The 15,994-nt window shown below is 43.9% G+C and overlaps 1 protein-coding gene across 10 annotated transcripts in view; it reads right to left on the reverse strand.

The window, feature by feature from the left end:
• The window catches only part of TRERF1 (transcriptional regulating factor 1), an 80,932-nt gene that overhangs the window by 25,300 nt on the left and 39,638 nt on the right, over positions 1–15,994 (reverse strand). The gene's annotated exons all lie outside the window — the stretch shown is intronic.

The raw sequence follows: 15,994 nt of genomic DNA on the forward strand, positions 1-15,994 counted from the left end.
AAAACAGAAAAAAAGGAAGGGAAGATAGAACACTGACCCTACTCAAAAGTGCAGGTTGGTGTTGTTTTTTAAAGGTACTGGTAATTAAATTATCATTGAGAAAAAGAAAAAGCACTTTGGGGAGGCAATTTAGAATGACTCGGGAAGGGGGGGTGCTTAAACATTTTTCTGCTCTTCATTTCTATGCTCCAAAACTACTCCAGTGCTACACCCCTGGGATTTCAAATACAATGAATTAGTGGGGTCAGTAGCTGGAATGCAGATGAAGAATTCCACTCCCCAAAAGGAAACGTCAGGTAATAAGCATTGCTCCACCCTTCCCCGCCATATAATCCCCTTACCTCCCTATGGTATCCCCCAAGAAGCAAGCTGTCTGGCTAACAGAATGGAGAGTGCTTCTCCACCTCTTTTCCACAGGGGGTGTCTCAACCCAGAATTAAGAAAAGCGAACTGCACCCAGCCTCTCACTCTCTCCTGCTTCCTCCAGTCTGCCCCAGATTCAGACTTGCTTCTTCCACCTGTCCCCCATTGTATATGAAGGTCAGAGCAGAGGAGTCTAACATTGCTAAGGCAGTAAGAATGCAAAGACAGAGTGAGTTACTGGGGGGATGTAACATAAACTTAGAGGTGGCTACAAACATTAGAAGCTGTCTCATACAGAGTCCATCTAGCTGGTTATCATCTACACTGATTTGCAGTGGCTCTCCTGGGTTTCAGACTGGGGTCTCTCCCAGTCCTACCTGGAGATGACAGTGATCCACCTTCTGCATGCTGGAGAAGAAGCACATTGAAGGTCTACTGGTTAGCTACAGTGTGTAATCCCTTCTGGTTTCTTCTTCAAGGAACATTTGGTCTACCATTTTGTCTATCAAGTGGCAGACCTTCTTCTGTTGTCCCTGGAAGGTATCCAGAGCAGACACCAGGTCTATCAGCTGGTCACATTGATAGACTTGGTGTCCAAAAAGACCTTACTAAAGTCTGAGTCTGGCTTAGAAACCACACCTATCAATGTGCCCAAAGTTGGCTTTTGGGAAAACTTCTTGTTGCTGGGTGGAGCAGACAACAGGTCTCTCCAATTATACTGGGCTTATCCTTCTCTCCTTTGAGAAGCTCTCCGTTGCTGTTGAAGGCCAGAGCTGACACCAACCTATTCGCTGGCAAAAGTGGGTAAAGAATGGCCTACGGTACCAGAAGCTCTCTGGAAATTTTCCAGATGGGAGACCCACTGAGCCTTAGTCTGCAAGCATCAAAGAGTGATGTGTTGAGCCTCTTTCCCTTGTGCCCAAACACCACCACATTTTAACGGGTGCATGTGTGCTGGGCCTCAGTCTGGGATGATCTACTGAGGTCTCTATCACTACCCGGGCCACAGCCCTCTTCTGAAGATATACCCTCCCACAGTGAGGTGGAGAGCAGGAAGGAGACCTTTGGTCCTTGCCACACCCACCAAGGGGGTTCAATTCCTGCATTTCTCTACAGTACTTGTGAAGATTCCTTGCTGCGGATGTTCAGCTCTCATTTTGCAGAGGGTGATGGCAACTGGTGATGAGTCTCTAACAGAGTGGGAGGGGTCAATGGGCTTCTTCTGCTAATGCATGTCTAATCCTGTGTGTGTGGAAGACTGCACAGGGCTTGAATGATTCACCAGCACAAACACATTTATTTATTTATCCTGCTTATATCCCACCTTCCCTCGAGGAAAGTAGCACACATGGTTCTCCCTCTCCCCATTTTACCCTCACAATAAACCTGAGAGGTAGGTTAGGCTAAAAGGATGTGACTGGCCCATGGCCACCCAGTGAGCTTCATGTTAAGGTAGGATTTGAACCCTGGGCCTCCCAGTTCCCAGCCCATAACAGAACCACTACACCACACTGGTTTGCTTAGCAAATCTCAATGTCAAATTTCAGTCCTGAAGCTGGGTTGTTGGTTTTTTTTGGGGGGGGATTAAATTTAATGTCAGAAGTATTTCCTCTCTTTTAAAAGACCATAGACTACTTCTGACCTCTTCCTTGGAATCAGGCAGTGAGGAAGACGGAAAAGCACAGAGGCTCAGATATTTTCTTGTCTAAGGAATGCTCACTGCAAGAATCTTGAAAACATTTGATTCAGAACAGTTAAAGCACTGCAAATGTGATTAAGCGGACGGTCTGAGAACGGACGGGAGGGAAAAAATGCAGTTCTTAATATCTTCTTTATTAAAATTTGGGGGGGAAATATTGTTCATCTTCTTTAAAGAACCGTTTTCGAAACCACAATAAAAGCCCCTCCCTCTACATAAAGGGATAACAGTGTCAAGATATTTTTTTTAAAAAAAACAAACCAATGCCATCATTATTCTGAAATGGGAGGACTATATTAACTTCTCATTAATTGCATTTATTCAATTTAATGCAAAAGAGATAATTTCTTATGGACACAATTATTCCCAAAGCAGCCAAGCAATTCTCTTCCATAAATGTCAGCTATTATCTTTTGGCTAAATTGCTTTATTATTATTTTTTTCAAGATACTTCAAATAGTTCTCACTGCTGGGAGTCATGCATTGGGGGGGGGAGAGAAAACTCAGCGCCAGCTTCAAAATGCAAAATGGATTTCGAAAAAAACGAGTCAAGGTTCAAATTTTAATAGATGCGCAAGATATCAAGCATATCGAAAAGGGTATCACAGAGCTGGGAAAGGTGCAGCAATGGGTGACCAAAGGTTATTAAGGAGTTGCAATACCTTCCCTATTAATACTAATAGAGAATACTAACGGGAAGGTTAATACTACTAGTAGCAGTAGTATTTGAATTTATATAGCCACCCACCAAATAAATATTCCCTAGCAGCCTATAAACACTACAATGCTCTTGCGCTCTCTCTCTCTCTCTGTGTGTGTGTGTGTGTGATAGAGCGAAAGAGTGCTTGTCAGACGAAAGTTTCCCTTGTCTTTCCCCTGCACGCTATTTAGGGGTTCCCCCAACCCCTTCCCCAAGCCAATTTTGGGGGCTTGCAGGGGGAAGAGAAGTGGAGAAAGCCTTACTAGGCAAGCAGAAGTCCTTAACACAAGCTTCTCCTAATAGGACTCATTAGCTGAATCCTGTTCAATAAAAGACAGCCAATGGTTTGTTTTGTTTTTTAATGCTGTTTCTGTTGTAATAAAAAACAGGCTAGATTTCAAAGGAAGGAAAAGAAAAGAAGAACAAATTAAAAGGCCAAAGGTCTTCATTTGGTGCTGAAAAGATATTGGAGAAAGTATCAGGTAACTCTCTCCCTGGGAGATCATTCCATAGCCATGGTACCACTACTGAAACCATCCTCTGCTTGGCTGGCCTCAGGAGCAGGGATTTTGCAGAGGAGCCTAAGACCTACATGGGAGGAAGCAATGTTTCAAGTAACCTGGTCCCAACCTACTTAGGGCTTTATGGGTTAAAACCAGGAAAACCACGGCTTCAATTATTGTTATGGCGGAACAAACCACCCGGTTCAGGCATAATGGAAAGCCAGTGTTTCTTGGTTTGCTTATCCCGCTTGTGCCATGGAAGGAGCAAATTGGGCAGTGTGCACAAGCAAACTGCTCATTCTCGACAAACCACAATAAGCCAGAAAGTGTGGCTCGTTGTTAAGTGTGAGCAGAAGAGGTATGCCACTAAATACCAGTTTTTGAAGGAAACAGTGGGACAGGCCACCGCCTTTGTGCCTGTGGCTTGTGGGTTTCCTGAACGCATCTGGTTAGCCCACGTGGGAAGCAGGAGGCTACCCAAGATGGGCCTTCAGCAGGGATATTCCTATGGCTGAAAAAGGAAGTCCAGCATGCTTGATAAAGTGCTTTAAGGGGTGGGTAGGGAGAGCCTGGCTGATTTTTTTAAAAATGTACTCTATTAGCTGATTTCCATTTAATGAATACAGAGGAGTTAGGATTGGCTTTTGGCTTATGTGCCACCTTCCCCTCCATAATATCTAGGCCAATCTCATTACATGGTGTGTTTCCCCACCACTACCATCAACATTAGTGATATGGAGCAAAATCCCCACCACCGTGCGTTCTGGACACAGAGGAATGGAATGGCAAAACCAAGCAGGATGTTAAATACTGTCTTGGAATTCAACATTGGTGTTTTTAAAATGCAAAACAGCAGGTGCTGCGAGGAAATGATAATTATTGGGACTGCAGCAGGTGAGAATGTTTTTTTGTGGGGGGTTTTCTACAAAATCAAAAATCTCCCCCTGTCCCTAGTCCTGACAAAAACTGCTTATCAAAAGTTGCCATTTGCCACTGACAACGGTGATGGATTTCCTCCAAATGCAAATAGCTGCTTCAGATGAGAGATTTTCATCAGGACCATAGCCAGGGTCAAAAGTCTTAAACTCCACCAGCATTGTCAGGTGAGATCCCAATAATCACCAGCCCCATCCCTTCCAAGTGGCTGGTTGTGAACTTCCAGGGGAAACTGACTGACCATAGCTGGAAAGTAAGGTTGTTTCTTTGTCCATGTAGCCCTGGGTGCATCTTGCAATCTGTGTTACAGCTGGTGAGGCTAATCTAATTGTGTCTGCATAACTCTTCCTGCATTCTGTAGATGGTTGTATAGGTTGCCAGACTCAATAGAGGACAGGACTTCTGTGCCTTTAATTGCCCTGTTCTCTTTTGAGTCTGGAAACCTTAAAGAGAAACCAGCAGACCCTTTGCTTGGAAATTAAACAGAAGTCCTGTCCTCTACTGAGTCTGGCAACCCTATAAACTGTCGGCTTTGAGGTAACATAATCAAACCTAGTTTCTTCTCCCCTGATGGAAGAGTTCTGGTCAAATCAAAAGCTTGCTTGTGATTTTGAGACATTTTGGCTGGTCCTAATAAGTCTATGTGGCTTTTAGATTCTACCTCCCACCTACATTTTTTGTAGACTAAGGCTTAGGGAATAAGCCTCACTGAATACTACAGAACTTACTTCTGAGTGAACTGGTACTTCTCCTTTTGCTCTGATCCAGCAAGTCCGTTTTGATGTTCTTATATTCCATTGTTATTTCTAACCATAAGGTGAGAGAACATACTATCTTGTCAAACGAACATTTGCTTTAATAGTCTCCTTAAACGTGCCATGCTTCATAGTCCAATTATAAATCTGATAAACAACATATAAATCTGTGAAGCAACTCCTGTTTTCAGAAACCTCAATTACTCTGAGGCAATTAGTTCTTTGTAACATTTTATGTTGTATTCATATGCCCCAAAATTATTCATCTAAGGCACACACAAAAAGCAATTAAATTAAGGTCGTGAGCCTGAGTATATATAGTAAGGAAATAAGGACACCAATAGGACTTATTGGAAAGAATGACATCAATCGGCCTTATTCCCAAGTAGATGCCTTAAGGAATGGTATATAAAATAAAGAATAAAGACGTAATAAACACTATTAGTTTCACACATTCAAATGGTAATGCAACCATTATCCAGACCCGCCAGTTCCAAAGACTGTTAATAATATATAGTCCTTTAAAAAGGTAAAGGTACCCCTAACTGTTAGGTCCAGTCACGGAGGACTCTGGGGTGGCGTGCTCATCTTGTTCTATAGGCCAAGGGAGCCGGCGTTTGTCCACAGCCAGCTTCCGGGTCATGTGGCCAGCATGACTAAGCCGCTTCTGGCGAACCAGAGCAGTGCACGGAAACGGCGTTTACCTTCCCACCGGAGCAATACCTATTTATCTACTTGCACTTTGACATTCTTTCGAACTGCTAGATTGGCAGGAGCTGGGACCGAACAACAGGAGCTCATCCCGTCGCGGGGATTCGAACCACCGACCTTCTGACCGGCAAGCCCTAGGCTCAGTGGTTTAAACCACAGCTCCACCCGCATCCTTTACTGTGATGGAAATACATGAACACTGAGGCAAAGCATTGTTATATTTCATTGTACTAGGCCACGTTCACACATCACTTTAAACCATAGTTAAACTAATGTCTGAAGGCGAACGCACAATGTGCCGGTGCACACAGCTGAAATCACATGCACTGCCGCTCCCTTGTTCCCACTGCCCTGCTATAAAGCCTTATTATATCCCCAGCTGTAACAAAAAAAGGGGGGGCTACAGTCCCCCAAAGCTTATGCCATAATAAATTTGTTAATCTTTAAAGTGCCACAAGGGCTCGGTATTGTTTCTGCTGCAAGAGACTAAACCAGCCAACCCTCTGGAAAGTTTTGTAACTAGATTCCAATATCCAAAAATCACACTCACACACATCCATCAGATATTACAGGTGCAGACATGTAAACATCTACAACAGTCCTGTTTAAAATAAATGCCTCTGGAAAAGAACTGGATCTCTGTTTATGCATACTTTATAAATGAAATGCCCAAATAAAACCAGGAGTGTTTCCTATAGGAAAAGGGGCCTTATCAGCCTTCTGAAATTGCAGCAGAGTGGTTAAACTAAGCGTCACACTTCCTACAGGCAAGACCCAGCGTTTAAATCTCAATTATTAAGCTCACTGGGTGACTTTGGGACAAACTCTCAGCATATTCTACCTTGCAGGTTTGCTGTGAGAAGGGGGAAACAATGCACACTAACTACCTTGAGTTCCATGGGAGGAAGGAGTACTTATAAAATGTAACAAATAATGAAAACAAGTAAATTAATAAAATTAATAAAAGTAATAAAACTGCTGCCACTTAATTTCTCTCATCCAGTCCAACAGGCCCTTTGTCATACAGGGCAGAATGTAAATATTGCTTATGGTAAGTTAGCAGAAGACATCAAGAAGAGGTGGCAAGAATACACAGAGGAATTATACCAGAAAGATATGGAGGTCTCGTACACCCCAGGTAGTGTGTTTGCTGACCTTGAGCCAGACATCTTGGAGAGTGAAGTCAAATGGGCCTTAGAAAGCACTGCTAATAACAAAGCCAGTGGAAGTGATGATATTCCAGCTGAACTATTTAAAATTTTAAAAGATGATGCTGTTAAGGTGCTACACCCAATATGCCAGCAAGTTTGGAAAACTCAGCAATGGCCAGAGGATTGGAGAAGATCAGTCTACATCCCAATTCCAAAGAAGGGCAGTGCCAAAGAATGCTCCAACTACCGCACAATTGCGCTCATTTCACACGCTAGCAAGGTTATGCTTAAAATTCTACAAGGCAGGCTTAGGCAGTATGTGGACCGAGAACTCCCAGAAGTGCAAGCTGGATTTCGAAAGGGCAGAGGAACCAGAGACCAAATAGCAAACATGCGCTGGATTATGGAGAAAGCTAGAGAGTTCCAGAAAAACGTCTACTTCTGCTTCATTGACTATGCAAAAGCCTTTGACTGTGTCGACCACAGCAAACTATGGCAAGTTCTTAAAGAAATGGGAGTGCCTGATCACCTCATCTGTCTCCTGAGAAATCTCTATGTGGGACAAGAAGCTACAGTTAGAACTGGATATGGAACAACTGATTGGTTCAAAATTGGGAAAGGAGTACGACAAGGTTGTATATTGTCTCCCTGCTTATTTAACTTATATGCAGAATTCATCATGCGAAAGGCTGGACTAGATGAATCCCAAGCAGGAATTAAGATTGCCGGAAGAAATATCAACAACCTCAGATATGCAGATGACACAACCTTGATGGCAGAAAGTGAGGAGGAATTAAAGAACCTTTTAATGAGGGTGAAAGAGGAGAGCGCAAAATATGGTCTGAAGCTCAACATCAAAAAAACCAAGATCATGGCCACTGGTCCCATCACCTCCTGGCAAATAGAAGGGGAAGAAATGGAGGCAGTGAGAGATTTTACTTTCTTGGGCTCCTTGATCACTGCAGATGGTGACAGCAGTCACGAAATTAAAAGACGCCTGCTTCTTGGGAGAAAAGCAATGACAAACCTAGACAGCATCTTAAAAAGCAGAGACATCACCTTGCCGACAAAGGTCCGTATAGTTAAAGCTATGGTTTTCCCAGTAGTGATGTATGGAAGTGAGAGCTGGACCATAAAGAAGGCTGATCGCCGAAGAATTGATGCTTTTGAATTATGGTGCTGGAGGAGACTCTTGAGAGTCCCATGGACTGCTAGAAGATCAAACCTATCCATTCTTAAGGAAATCAGCCCTGAGTGCTCCCTGGAAGGACAGATCGTGAAGCTGAGGCTCCAATACTTTGGCCACCTCATGAGAAGAGAAGAATCCTTGGAAAAGACCCTGATGTTGGGAAAGATTGAGGGCACTAGGAGAAGGGGACGACAGAGGACAAGATGGTTGGACAGTGTTCTCGAAGCTACGAACATGAGTTTGACCAAACTACGGGAGGCAGTGCAAGACAGGAGTGCCTGGCGTGCTATGGTCCATGGGGTCACGAAGAGTCGGACACGACTAAACGACTAAACAACAACAATCACTAAGAATTTATAGAGAGCTTTTTCTATGTAGTTAAAGACCTGGGAGTATTAAAAGAAATAACTTATTCTGGCCACAACTGATTCAAGTACATACCATATCTGGTTCAGACTAGGTCCCCTGAAAACCCAACTCTACGCTTTCGTACACATAGTTCATTGCTATGTTTTGTTCTGTTTTGAAAGGCATTCTATTGGAGGAGTTAGTGGGCAGACAAAGGGGATTTCTGCCTATGTCCCAGTTTTCAGAGTTTGAAATTGCATCTGTCATATAAAAAAAAAGCTTCATGATCAGATCTGCAGGCATCCTGGCACAGAAGGAGGGAAGGCCATTTCAAAATAACAATCCCGATGCACAATTTTTAAGGTCTAAAGCCAAGCAATTTCTTTAACATTTTCCTGGAAATAAGGCACGCTGAGAGGGCATGTGCATTTCCGCCATCATCCGTTTAATGCTGCAATTAGAAAATGTCTATACTGCTCATATCTGGAAGACTGCCTTCTTCATTACAAACCTGCCTAGGTTTGAAGATCTTCACAAGATACCCTTCTTTATATCCTGCCAACATGTGAAGCACATTGTGGACAGACAAGAGGAAGCGCCTTCCTAGTAGATGAAAACCTTGTGAGTCTTGTTCCTTAGGGCACAGCGAAGAAGCCATGCTGAGGAAAGGGAGCCCATTTCTTGGCACACAGATCCTGCATTGCTTTCTCAGTAAGAAAGCCAAGAGAGCTAGCAGTACAGGAAGGGAGCAACTTCTTCCTGCTCACCACCACATCTTCCACTGCCCTGGGTCTCTCAGAATTTTCAATGCCATGTAAGTGACTATTGATGCTGGGATGATCACGAAGGGAGCGCAACAAGGCCGATGTGTCAGAAAGGAGCAAAGGGCTGTGGCCTGAGGATTTGGCCTACAGGCAGAAGGTTCCTAATCCATGCTCTAGAACTTGCTCACTAGGGAAGCCCATCTAGACTGTCAGGCTTCCTGTTCCAAACTTCCTGTATGGAAAGGCTTTTGGGCTATTAAGCGTATTGTTTCCTCTGTTGCTCATTTTCAGTTGACTGCTTTTTTTTTAATGCTCTGTCTATTTTCATCTGTTCTTGTTTTCCAAATTTGATTTTATTCTGCAACTATTTAGCTTTGTCGTTTGCCATCTTGGATGTTTAATATGAAAAGGCAAGGCTCAAAGCTAACACAACAAACATACATTTATAGGTACAGGTAGGTAGCCGTGTTGGTCTGAGTCGAAGCAAAATAAAAAAATTCCTTCAGTAGCACCTTAAAGACCAACTAAGTTTATATTTTGGTATGAGCTTTCGTGTGCATGCACACTTCTTCAGATACACTAGAAACAGAAGTGTCAGACCCTATATATATACAGAGGGTGGTGGGGGTGGGTGGGAATGGGTGGTGGGCTGATGGGAGTGGTAAACCTGGAGATGGCTGTTAATGGCTGCTGATGGCTGCAATTAGTCCTGGGCTGAGGTGCTAAAGAGAGCTTGATCATGCATAATGAGATAAGAATCCGATGTCTCTATTCATCCCAGGTGCTTCCATGGTTTTAAGCTTGGTAATGATTTCCAATTCAGCAACTTCTCTTTCCAGTCTGTTCCTGAAATTTCTCTGTAATAAAACAGCTGCTTTGAGATCTTATATAGAATGTCCTGGGAGATTGAAGTGTTCTCCTACTGGTTTTTCAGTCTTATGGTTCCTGATGTCAGATTTATGTCCATTTATCCTTTGGCGTAGGGTTTGGCCTGTTTGTCCAATATAGAGAGCTGAAGGGCACCGTTGGCATTTGATGGCATACACAATGTTAGAAGATGAGCAATTAAATAGTCCTGAGATGGTATGTTGGATGTTGTTGGGGCCAGTAATGATGTTGTCCGGGTGTATGTGGCAGCAAAGTTGGCATCTGGGTTTATTGCAGGCTCTGGTACCAGTGTCCATGTTAAGTCTGGTGGTTGTATTATTGTGGGTGAGGAGTTGTTTAAGATTGGGTGGCTGTCTGTAGGCAATGAAAGGTCTTCCTCCCAGAGCTTGAGAAAGGGAGCTGTCAATGTACAGGAGAGGCTGTAGATCTCTGATGATGCGTTGTACTGTTTTAACTTGGGAGCTGTATGTGATGACTAGTGGTGTTCTGTTATTTTCTTTTTTGGGTCTGTCTTGCAGCAGGTTCTCCCTAGGTATCAGTCTGGCTCTGTTGATCTGTTGTTTAACTTCATCAGGTGGATATTTTAGTTCTAAAAAGGTTTGCTGTAGATCTCTTAGGTGAGATTCTCTGTCTGTAGAGTTGGAACAGATACGGTTGTAACGTAGGGCCTGGCTGTATACGATGGATTGTTTGGTATGTTTGGGATGCAAAGCTAGAAGCATGTAGATATGTTTGTCGGTCAGTTGGTTTTCTGTATAAGGTGGTGTCTATACGTCCATCCTGTATTTTTATAGTAGTGTCCAAAAAATGTATTTCTTGCATGGATTGGTTCATTGTTAGGTTGATGGTGGGGTGAAAGTCATTGAATGTCTGGTGGAAGGTTTCCAGGGTCTGTTGTCCATGTGTCCAGATAATAAAAATATCGTCAATGTATCGTAGGTACAAGAGAGGTTTGAGTGGGTAGGAGTCTAGGAAACGATGTTCTAAATCTGCCATGAAGATGTTGGCATACTGTGGGGCCATGCGGGTGCCCATGGCTGTGCCACTGATCTGGAGGGTTGATATAACCAGTTGTTCATCTAAAGCAGGTTGTTCTGTTCCACCACGGGACAAATGAGGGTAGTACTGTATAACAAATTTGCCATCACTTTCCATCCCATGCTCCGCTTGCACCAACCTTACACTCTCACCAGTCGGTCTTGCCTTGATAGCAATTTGGTTATTTCACCCTTCCAGCCACAGAGAAGCAACAAGTGGCTTATATCAATTAAACAAGTCTGTTAGGTAGGTTGCTTGAGTGTGATGTCAAAGGTCACCAGGAAAATTCGTACCCAAGTGGAATTTGATACTTGGTCTCAATATGCAACCTACCAAGCTGCTACTGTTTAAGCTACCTGCTGGGATTGCGAAAAAGAATGATGATGATGATGATTGTTGAGCACCGCTAAGTCATAATATAGAAATCGGGAACCTGCTGCCCTTCAGAAGTTGCTGGACTCCCAACACCCAGCAGCCCCAGTCAGCATGGCCAGCAGTCAGGAATGGTGGGAGCTGCTACTCAACCAGGAAAAAAAATTATTCAGAGTTCTTAATGGCCTTTTCTTGCAATACTCAAATTAGGTAGGCTGCTGTTATCCCCATTTTACAAATGGGTAACTGAGGCTGACAAAATTATGACCCCTTGAAGAGCGAGTGCCAGGGCCATGTCCACGTACAACATTATATCCCACCTGCATCACCTTGTCCAGGTGCTGAATTGCTGGCAGGCATAGGTTGTATGGAGGTGAGTCTCCCCATGGGGGGGGGTTCATATTTGGCCACGGCAATTTATGCAACCATGGAAGGCCTTTTAAAGATGCTCCAATGAGACAAATCCCAAGAGGCATGATGGGAGGCCACTACATGCAACTCCGCAAGATCCCAGCCAGATTTCAAGCCCAATTTTGGGACGGCGGGGTGGGGAGACGCATCTGAACCACTATAACAGCTTTTCTTCATGTAACAACACACACACGGAAGCCACTCCAAATTGCTCCTTCCAATGGATGCCTTCACACATCAGACGGTTCACGTGCAGCTGTTCATCACACTAATTGGGCTATTTTCTCCATGTCGTGAGATTGGGGGCGCGGGAATGTGGTGTGGAGAAAATAATCAGATCCACATGGTGCTTCAACTGCAATTAGTTATGAACAGGCTTAAAGTCTTAATTAATGAATTAATCAGATTGAAAATGTGTATTTTTAGTTGAGGCTGCACCCAGCCAGATGCTCCATGATTAGAGTACAAGGCATAAACAATCTGTGTGCATCTTGTGTCAGTAGCTCTGTTCCCAGGGCCGTCTTAAGCATATCCAGCGCTGTGGTGCAAAGATCCTTCCTTCCTTCCTCCACTTGTTTGCTCGCCTGCCTCCTTCCTGTCCTCTCCCTGCCCGTGGCCAGCGCCAGACACTGCTCTGTGGGGCTTTTGGCGTGGCGCCTCCTCCGAGGAGACCTGAGGAGACTCCCAAGTCAGCGGAGGGTGGGTGGGCAGACTCACTGCTGGGTGCCCCTGCTGGGCGGGTGCTGTGGCGCATGGCGCCTGTCAACCCAATGGGAAAGACGCCTCTGTCTGTTCCTCCACCTGCTGAACTTGCCCTTCCTTCCAGCAGGCAGTAAATATGCTCTTCTTCCTGGTTCGGAAAAAGTCCTTAAGACGTGTCAGGGGTTTGGGCAGGTGTACCTTTCAAAGGAATAAACAGGAGTAGCTTTGGAGATGACGAAAACACAGGAGGCCCAAAGAAAAAAAGAAGCATTCCAAAGTCAGTAAATGGTGGACAGTCCCCTGTCAACCAACAATCAAAGGATCCTCGGAAGCACAAGCAAAAGCCGTTGGGCATTGGATATTCTGTTAGAAAATCTCCCTTGTATGACAACTGCTTCTTACATGCACCAGACGGGCAGCCTCTATGCACTTGTGATTGCAAGAAGGCTCAGTGGTACCTTGACAAAGGCATTGGAGAGTTAGTGAGCATGGACCCATTTATTGTGAAGCTACAGTTTGAACCTTCTGGGCACCCTGAATCTAAGTGGATTATCGGGGGGGGGGTGACATCATCAACCAAGATGGTGCCTTAAATCGCCGCTGAGCTCCTTCCTGAGAACAATAACTAGCACAAACCAAGACAATGAAGAGTTAGCATTTTAAAAATAATTCCCCCTGTTAGGCTAGGAGCTTTAGCAAGCCTAGATTCGTGGATTTCACTACCTTTGAAAGAATCTCCCTCAGGCACAGGCCAAGCACTAGCAGGCCCCAAAATGGCTTCCAAAGCTTCCAAAAATGAAAAAGCAGAAGCAGGGAAACTGATAGGCCTTGAAAATGCACAAGGCCTAGTTGCCCTAATCAGGAAGGAATTAGCCCCAGACTGGGTAAAAGCACTCCTCCTACTGAGGGAAGGCACTGCTAAATTAACTGAGGCTGTGAATGATGTTAAAACTACAGCTAACACAGCAATGGAATTAAGCTTGAAAAATATGACCTCTCAGTGACTGAGATCAAAGAACTTCCCTTATTTTTCCTGAAAAAATATTTTTAAACGCACCATAAGGGCAGCGGTAATTGAAAATGACCTAAACTCTATGTACACATCCACATGCGCCCCGTTATATTTTAAACTTAAAGAGACCCATGAACAAACATTTCAATGAACTGACTTTTGCACAACTTCACAAAGCTTTTACAGAGTTACGACTAAATACAATAAACTCTGCTTATAGAGATGGGAGACACAGAGGCATAAGAACAAACAAACGTGTTTGCATTAGGGGATGCCCTGAAGTAGAGGGCCTTATGCATTACATCTTGCGCTGCCCCTTATATAATGAAGTAAGAGAACCATTTTTAGCACCTATAATGACAAGGTCCCCTGGCCAGAACCCCTCTGACATGATTTTATATCTCCTCGAAGAGATAGATAAGTATGTGACCTGGCGTGTAGCACTCTTTGCGACTGCCGCTAGGAAAATTAGAGCAAGCTATATAGCCAAGATAGCCACCAACTGTAAAGGAGATGGATTTATTTGACCCTACCTACATCAGGTGGCGCTGTGGGTTAAACCACAGAACCTAGGGCTTGCCGATCAGAAGGTCGGCGGTTCGAATCCCCGAGACGGGGTGAGCTCCCATTGCTTGGTCCCAGCTCCTGCCAACCTAGCCGTTCAAAAGCACGTCAAAGTGCAAGTAGATAAATAGGTTTACCTTCCAGCGGGAAGGTAAACGGCGTTTCCGTGTGCTGCTCTGGTTCGCCAGAAGCGGCTTTGTCATGCTGGCCACATGACCTGGAAGCTGTACCCCGGCTCCCTCGGCCAATAATGTGAGATTAGCGCCGCAACCCCAGAGTTGGTCACGACTGGACCTTTACCTTTACCTTACCTACATTAAGATATATTCTATATTTATCACCAAACTCCAAATAAAATTGTAAAAGGTAAAAAGGTAAAGGGACCCCGTGACCGACTCTGGGGTTGCGCGCTCATCTCGCATTATTGGCCGAGGGAGCCGGCGTATAGTTTCCAGGTATTAATTAACATTCTTTTGAATATATCAGTGGCCATGTTGTGATTTTAGCTTATATGTTTAATTGTTTAAAGTCTTAACCTGTATATTAAGGTATTTCCATAGCTCTGTTAGAGTAGGTAATGCTTTGATAATATAAATGTTTTAAGTTCCTTGTATTAATCTAGTATATTTCCTTTTAATTGCTGAATGATCCTGTGTATATTGCGGCAGCCTTTGGCTATGTGCAATAAAATTGACTGACTGTACTAGGCAAAACCCAATGTATCTATCTGAAACACACTCTCCACCCAGAGCAGTTCATGTCTCTAGGCAGAATCTAATGTATCTTTCAGAGTATGTGTCTGCTGTAACTTTTGATTGGATAAAGACCTGGTTCAAGAATGTAAAAAGGGAATCCTTCCCTGTTGGGAGGGGCCGGACTTCGGAACTTATTCCTCCGTGCCATTGCTTGCTGCCAGGAAACAATTAAAACCTCTTGCTTTATTTCTCTGTTGCTGCATGGTCATTTGACTGGCCTGACCAATTGCTACAGAACCACAGGTTCCCCATCCCTAAGTTAAGATCATTACTGGAGACCCAACTCCGTATGCTCTCAACTTCATAGACATTTGGGTTAGAGACTCTTCTGTGGCAGTGCCACATAGGGCCCAGCTCAAGATGCTTTGATGCCGGAGGCAGCAAATCCACACAAACACCCAAGTCATGGGTCAAATGAAAGAAAAACCAAATTTGCTAAACCCTTGAGTCACTGAAAGTCTATGCAGCTGACAGATTCTACAGTGGTACCTTGGTTCTCAAACGTAATCCGTTCCGGAAGTCCTTTCCAAAACCAAAGCGTTCCAAAACTAAGGCACGCTTTCTCATGGAAAGCAATGCAAAATGGATCGATCCATTCCAGACTTTTAAAACCAACCCCTAAAATAGCAATTTAACATGAATTTTACTATCTATTGAGACCACTGATCAATAAAATGAAAGCAATGAACAATATACTGCAGCCACACAATCAACCAATCAGTAGCTGAACTGGGTGCCACGCAGTCACAAAAACAAAACAAAAATAGCCGCAAAAACACAAAATAAATACTGTAGTAAAAACAGACAGACCTCAGCGTAACACTCAAAACAGAAGTGTGGCACTCAAATCGGAAGCATAACACTCAAATTGGAGAAACAAAAAAATTAAAAAATTCCTTCCAGTAGCACCTTAGAGACCAACTAAGTTTGTCATTGGTATGAGCTTTCATGTGCATGCACACTTCTTCAGACACTTAAATTGGAGCACATTCAGGTTCCAAAATAAGTTTGCAAACCGGAACACTTACTTCTGGGTTTTCAGTGTTTGGGTTCCAAGTTGTTTGAGTTCCAAGGCATTTGAGAACCAAGGTACCACTGTATTCCTCTACAGCTGTTTTCATCCTTTGCCATCA

This window comes from Zootoca vivipara, chromosome 3 (assembly GCF_965207765.1).
Source record: "Zootoca vivipara chromosome 3, rZooViv2.hap1.1, whole genome shotgun sequence".
In the NCBI taxonomy this organism is placed as follows: domain Eukaryota; kingdom Metazoa; phylum Chordata; class Lepidosauria; order Squamata; family Lacertidae; genus Zootoca; species Zootoca vivipara.